Genomic DNA, 7,989 nt, shown 5'->3' with positions numbered 1-7,989 from the left:
GATATTAACAAACCAATTAATTTGAACTATCCTACTTTCTAAGATCATAAAAAGATACTATAATTCATTCTTGCAAAGTACATTAATACTAGGTCAACCATAAAATATGAAATATATATATGGATACTAATTCATGTGAATGATTCAAAATAACAAAGTGGATTTGAGCTAAAAATGATGGGAACATCACAAGCCAAAAACAACACGAAAAAGACAAGAAAGATTGAAGTTAGTCACCTCCAAGCACGAAGAGACGATGACGGAGTCGAAGAAGATCAACGATGGGCGTCGGAGATGAAGAACAAATGAAGAACAAGCAAGAAGAAGCTACAAGAACAACAATGGTGAATGGTGCTCTCAGTTTCAAATGGGCAGAGAGGAGGAGGGATCCGGCCTATAAACCGGACCTTTAGCACCGGTTTAGGGCGAAAACCGGTGCTAAAGGGTGACTCTTTAGCACCGGTTTATGTTACAAACCGGTGCTAAAGGCTTTGCCTCGGCTCGTGGCACTGGCCGGTGCTAAAGGGGTCTTTAACCCCGGGCCGCAAAAAGACCGAGGTTTTTGGCTATTTTGGGCATCGACCAATGCCTCATTCTGTAGTAGTGAGACGGATTTTTGTGTGTATTTTTCTGGGTGCACAATGTTGGAGGCTCTCAGTAGGGGATGTTTTACTGGGTAGATAAAGTATAATTTAAGTGTTTCATTATAGTAGAGATTTTGCAAAATTTTTTGGAAGTAAACAAGGCCCACTGGGAAAGAGCACAACGGGCCAGGTTGCTATAGGATCGGCGATGCACAGTGTCTATGTCATTTCGTTTCTGCTGAGATGACAAACTAATAATAATTCTGTAGGCAATTAATTAATAGCGTTACGCGTGCAGGGCTCGCAATGGTTGCTGCTTGCGCGTCCAAGACGCAGAAATCTTCGGGTCGGAACATTCCGACCGCAGCAGCGCGCCGACGATTCCCGCGCATGACGATTCCCGCGCGATGAATCGGCCCAGCGACAGGTGCAATGGCCCACGTAGCGCAGTGGAGCACCAATTTCATGAAGAACGCAGCGACGTCATGTTTCTCTTCTTCTTTTTTGTTGTCAGCTCCCGATAGGCTAGTGGTAGTTAGCTTCTCTTTTTTTTCCTTTTTATTATATTTCTTCGTTTCTATTCTGGTAGACTGTTACGTTAGTTTCTCCAGTGTTCTTTTTCTCATATTTCTTTTTCTTTCTTTTTCCTTTCTTTTTCTTTTTCTTTTTCTTTTGTTTTTTCTCATTTGTTCACATAGTGGTTATGTGATGTTTTATTTGCTTGCCTCTATTACGTGGCATTTTCTATCTTATGATTTTTATTTTTCTTATTTTTTTGTGTATCTTTGATTATTTTTGTTCTATCTTGTATTAGTTATTTTGAATTTAAGTTAATTATTTAATTATATTTTTCTAATTATATTTTTCTTTTTGGTTCATGTTTTTTATTTTTCAATGTTTCTTTAATTTTATTTTTCTTTTTTTCTTTTCATGCACCATTCATTTTTTATTTTTTTAAAGTTTTTTGTGTTTATTTATTTATTTTTTCTTTTCTTTAGTTGTTTATTTATAAAGTTTTATGTTATTTTTTATGTTCATGGATATACATAATACATGTGACGTTCTATATTTTTTATGTTCACGTGATATATCGTTCTATGAGTTTTTTTATGTTCACATGATATGCATATAATGTTTATATTTTTGTGATGTTTGCGTAATATATCTGTGACATTCTCGTATTATAAATGTGATGTTCTATGAAAAATTTTATGATGTTAACTCAGTACACATGTGATGTTCTATGATGTAATTAGTGATGTTCAATAATATATAAAATGTTTTATAATGTATTTAGTGATGTTCTATGGTGTATTTACCGATGTTCATTTAGTACACATATGATGTTTTATGATGTATTTAGTGATACTCATATATATATATATATATATATATATATATATATATATATATATATATATATATATATACAGTGTATTTAGTGATGTTTACTTAGTACATAGGTGATGTTCTATAGTATATTTTAGGATGTTTGAAAAGTATCTTTATGATGTTCTTCTAATTTTTTTCTATTACACATTTTTATTTTTACGCTTTGCTTTAGATTTTATTATTTATTATTTATGTTACGTATTTATTTATTTTTTAATACTAATTTCATGAACCCGAAAACTAGAATATTATTCTTTTAAACTGAGAATTTTTTCTTGTAAAGACGAAACTATGTTCTCTAAACCTAGAACAATGCCTCTGCTAAGCCTTCGTTTAGTTCGCAAAAATTTTGGTTTTGGCTAGTGTAGCACTTTTGTTTGTATTTAACGATTATTGTCCAATCATGGACTAACTAGGTTCAAAAGATTTGTTTCACAAAATACAAACAAACTGTATAATTAGTTTTTTTTGTCTATATCTAATGCTTCATGTATGTATTCAAAGATTCTATGTGACAGAGAATCTTAAAAATTTTTAGGAACTAAACCAGGCCTAAAAATAGATATTAATAAAATTTTATTTAAATATATCCATGTGAGATCTTATTTTGAAGAATTAATTGTAATTAACGTGATGGTATATCGGATTTTAGTTTGAATGTTTGGTTTAGGAATTATGACTTTTTTAAATTAGTAAAAGGTTATTTACATACGTGACGTCATATGTCTCTGCTCTCTGCAAAATTTTATGCAGGACTATGGGAGAATCGGATAGACACACTGGTGGGCGGGAAAGTTCAGGCGGAAAATCATCGGCGCAGGCTTCTGGTCCGATTGCTCGGACCTGAGGACCCCCCTCCAAGACGGGCTGACCATGTTTGACATACGCTTGTCATCACGGCTCTCCTGTATAAGCTCTTGCAGCAAAAGACACATACCTAAGGACTCAGCATCACCGAAAATTCCGAAACACCTGCCCCAATTTGGCTCTATGCGGAACGATGTCGTTATTTGTATACGTGTCAACTAGATCACCATCAAGGCATCAACCAAATCAAACTATGGTTTCTTAATCCATGAATGTCATGGACCAAAGCGCGTATGCCTATGGTTTTTCGTTCCACATTATATATTAATAAAATGTCACACCTGTATGTTCAGCTCCAAACATATATGAACTATAGTATAAATGTGTTTTTCTTTCATTCATGGAGGAACCGCCGTATATACATTATTTTTGGTAGCAGCTAGCATGAGTAGCATGCAGATACATATAGTACTGTATAAACCAATTCCCAATACCTAATAACATAAGTTGTATTTGTCTACCTTTGCTTATGAACGACTACGTCTACGACACATTGATATTGAACTGTGTGTATATGTATATTTATATGTAGGATCCATCTACCTTGTGGACTAGCAATATGACATGCATTCATGTATATTCTCCCTTTTGCATCTCCAGAGTGCAGACCCCTCAACGCCGTAGTTAGGCCTTCTTCTCTGATAAAAGAAGAGTTGCATATATACGTTGTTAATAATAGTAGTATATATGTAATAATTTCTGAAGCGTAGATGACGATAAACGTATATGTTCAGAAAAATATATATTCACTGCGTGTACTTGTTGGTTCACATACTTGCAGCAGTCTTCTTGGGTTGAACAGGAGTCTGCACACCTTTATCTTTAGGAGCTGCTTCTGCATGCACGCACAAGCGATCAACGAAGAATATTAACGGCATATCGTCCTCTCCGGTTCTACCGTATCTCGATCTCTTCTAATGTCCAAATCAGTTTATAATTCTCATGTCCCTAGCTAGCTAGCTCTCCCTAACGAGCAGCGAGCAGAGTATCGGATTCGGATCGCTCTGCTTCTCATAATCTACCTAGAGACACCCGGCCGGCCGGTCGTCATCTGCCAGTATATGTATGCATAAAAGCATCTTTTTCTTCAACTTTTTTATAGGAAAAGTGTGGTTTGGAGAAGAAAAAGGGCAGCGAGCGTCCTGCTGCAGCAAAAGTTGAGTCTTGAGTGCGAGGAAAAGTTGCAAAAGAAATGGAAACGCAGCAATAACGAATATCCATCCATGCATGCACGTGTGTTGATTGAGCTCGATATGATCATCAAGCTATAGTACGTCCTCTCCTCTGTAAAGGCAAAGGCACGGTACATATTGAAAACAAGGGATACTAACCAGGAGACGGCTGCTGCTGCTGCTGCTGCTGTCGACGAGGCTTCTCATCAGCAGTTGGCCAATCGCTGGGGGTACGTAACCCTACAGAGACAGAGAGCATTTAGATAGTTTTCATCAGCACGACGTGGTAACTAATAATATAACCTCTTGAGAGCAGCATCTCATTTGCATGTGGCATGGTAGAGATAGATACTTGGGTTTTCCATAGTATTTAAATAGAAGATTACCCGGCGAAGCTGGCTTCGGGGCTTTCGAAGTTGTTGGCATGTTGAAGTTGAACTCGAGATCGATACGCAGGCGGTGGTAAACTGGTAATGTGTGTGTGTGTGTGGTTATCTAAACTTGTGTTGTTGTTTGTGCGATGCACCACCTTGTTCTATATATATATAGCTACCCTACGAATGGCACGTAGTGTCATGCACCGAAATTGCATTGCATTACATTCTTATTAATTAATAATAAATTTAATTCATATATATTTGTTTTATAATATAGAATAATTGATTCATTGTACAATATATACATATATACCCCTGTGAAGCTTACAGGCGCTTCGCCCAGTCGAGCTTAACAGGTCAGTCTTATAATTAACCACTCATCATCGAGTAGTTAGTCATATAACAGAACTTTCTTAGAAATAGCTCACCGCGAACCCATCGAGCAAGGCACGTTGAAACCAGCAATGCATGCTAGACCACCGGTACTGTGCATATATTGTTCACATGTTGACATATATTAATTTTCTCAAAAAAAAAGATCCAAAGTAAACTCTGATTATCTTTACCACCACTATTGCACTAATAGTGTTCCATGAAAAAAAATACAGAAAACACAATTATGACTATTAGCACACTAGCTAGTCCATCAAACCATGCTCTAACGCAGGCAAGAATCAAATTTATAGGAAAAATCATAGAAGTTTATGCATCAATTGCTTGTGCATGTGTACGTGCGTGCATGTGTGTGACTTGCGTAAGTAAGCAGCAAAGTCATGACAATGAACATAACTGAAATATTTTAAAATTTGAATGCAAATTCTGTGCATTTTGTTATATATTTTATCTAGTATAAGTCGAGTTTGCAATTTCTCTCTTTCTCTCTCTCTCTCAAACACACACACACAGCATTGATTTGTTCTTGCACTTCCCTTACTGGTGATGTTGACAGAACAATTTATTTGCTGACTAAGAATACTTAACCGTAATTGTGCAGGCAGTTCATGCCTTGTGCCGGTACCAGACGCGTGTGTTGACAGTGTATATATATTGCATTTTTTTTTCTAAACGGACATGGTAACAATGTAAACATACATGATATGAATCATTTAATGCATTCATCCGTGTTCCTGATTTGCATGTTTGCTTGCATAAATGTAAGTACGTAGTAGTAGACGGGCTTGAAATATGAAGTTGAATTGAGCCTTGACTCGTGTCATGGCGGAAGTTACGCATTGCCTTGTGTCGGTGGGAAACGCGCGATCAACACAACCCAATATACCCGCTCCATCGTGAAATTTCCAATGGCAATCCAACGCCACAATATATATATATATATATATATATATATATATATATATATATATATATATATATATATATATATATATATATATATATATATATATATATATATATATATATGCAAAACCGATCTGCAAACACAAAGGGCTAATATCCGATTCAATCGTTAAAGCGTGCCAGCCGATTTGACCTTAATATCGGCAAAGGTGATAACTCGAATACTTTAGTCCTGACAACAGCGATGCGCCCGGATGTCACGGTTAAGAGGTACTCACACGGAACTCGAGAACACGCCGAGCTTAAGTCGACGAATTCCTAAGAACTCGTAATAAAAGGAAAAAAGTATGACGAAGTCGTCGAAAAGTAGATGCTAGAATATGAATAAGAACGTGTGTTTGATTGATTGATAGCTGTCTTATTACAAGGTCCTAGGGTCTATATTTATACCCTGCTCAAAGAGCTATAGCCAGACACGATTAGAATTCGAATTCCAAATTACACGGAATCCGTATACAAAACGATTTAAATAATTAAGGAAATAACAAAACTATCCCCCATGACAAACTGAAACTCTTCCACAAACCATCGGCGGCTTCCGAACTCTCCCTTCGTATCATCGGCAGACTCCCTTGCCATAGTCATCGGCAGACTTCCTCATCATAGCCATCGACACAGACACATCACCGCCTGTAGACTTAGTCACGTTCAACCTCTCCTTCATCGGCAACCATCCTCATCGGCAACTCATCCTGTAAACAAAACACTGTCGTCTTATCCTGCCGGCCTGGACACGTGCCCAAAAACGGTGTCAACACATGCCCCCCAATTTCGGAGTATGAAATCATCAATGCTCCGAAATTCTCTGCAGTAATGATGCCTTTTTCCCGCAATTAATGCTCCTAATCTGGTAACCGACAACCTCAATCTGAACAACTCTGATCCTATTCTTCTGCATATTCCTCGAAATCCTCAACTTCCTAAATGGGCATTTCTTTCTCAACCGTACATCGGCAATATTACCGTTACAAAGATCTGCCAATGAACTGATCAGGACGTTCGTACAAACGGCTATCTTCACTTTACTCGTCCATCGACAATATGACCGTTACAGGACGCTGCCGATGGACCGACCAGGAGATCCCGCACAGTAAAATATCTCCAGATAATGACCGCTTCCCGTCAAATCACCTGCACAATCCCTTGATTATCGTGCGAACAGTTACCATATCTACCTGAGCACCCTCGGATTTCTCGGATGCGGCAAGGAGATAAGTCAAATTTGCCCTTGCCCATTTTGTCCTATAAATAGTTCCTTCTCGGGTACTCCTTCTCCATCACATCATTCCACCATCCCAACTTTACTTTCCTAGCGGCGGCGCCATTCAAAATCTCCAAGACCTCCGACAAAGACTCTTCCTCACCAACCCCGGAGCCCTCAGAGACCCTCCTCGTCGCAAGATGGCCATTAGCTTCATCATCCCTGAGGTCAGTTCTTCATTCCATCTCCTGTACTTTTCCTCACATCCCCGTTCATCCGCAATCCATTTTACTGAATATTTTTTTTCTTTTCTTTGTGTTCTTTTTCTTTATTTCCAAAACCACCAGGAATTGTCCAACAGAATTGTCATCCCTACCGATCAACCACACCTCCAATGCCTCGGCCCTCTAGGGGATCCAGATCCAACCGATCTAACGCAGAAACCAACAGGATTCCTTTCAGAACCAAAAATTTTTCTTTAGATCTGTGGAAAGACACCTTCCGTTCTTGGCCCAGCCCTACTGTAGGGTGGAAAGACTGGTTCTTGAGGGTCAGCAACTCCAATGAAGTCCAGTGAGGTGAGAGAAAGCTAGCTCAATGCATTAGATTGTCCATTGCCGATATGCACAGGAATGAGTCACTGTTGATAGCTGCATCTTACTTTTGGTCAGACACCCTCAACGCTTTTGTCTTTGGCCACGGCCCTGCTTCTCCTACTCTTGGCGATGTAGCTATGCTCACCGGTCTAGATATATCTTCTGCCGATAGCACCCACTTTTTTGACACCGCTCCTAGTGCCAAAGTGGAAACTCGCTCCATCGGCGGTTGGTCAGGGTACATTCAGAAGTATCGTGGGACGGGGCCTGTCAGCATAAAGGAACAAACCACCTTTCTGAACATGTGGCTGGACAAGTTTGTGTTCTGTGGTCGATCGGTAGGACCGACTTCCGTCTATCTATCGGCAGCAGAGAGACTGGCTAACGGTGGCCGATTCCCTCTCGGCCGATACTTGCTTGGCGCTGCTTACCATCTCCTCC

At 38.8% G+C, this 7,989-nt stretch overlaps 1 long non-coding RNA gene across 1 annotated transcript; it reads right to left on the bottom strand.

Annotated features, from left to right (window-relative positions):
• Window positions 3,164-4,521, bottom strand: LOC110436754. The gene is made up of 4 exons (XR_002454578.1): window positions 4,402-4,521; window positions 4,175-4,255; window positions 3,619-3,678; window positions 3,164-3,481 (listed from the first exon to the last, which is right to left on the bottom strand). It is a non-coding gene; the product is annotated as an uncharacterized LOC110436754 (long non-coding RNA).

Source organism: Sorghum bicolor, chromosome 7, assembly GCF_000003195.3.
Source record: "Sorghum bicolor cultivar BTx623 chromosome 7, Sorghum_bicolor_NCBIv3, whole genome shotgun sequence".
NCBI lineage: Eukaryota > Viridiplantae > Streptophyta > Magnoliopsida > Poales > Poaceae > Sorghum > Sorghum bicolor.
This window is presented reverse-complemented; position numbering and strand designations above follow the sequence as displayed.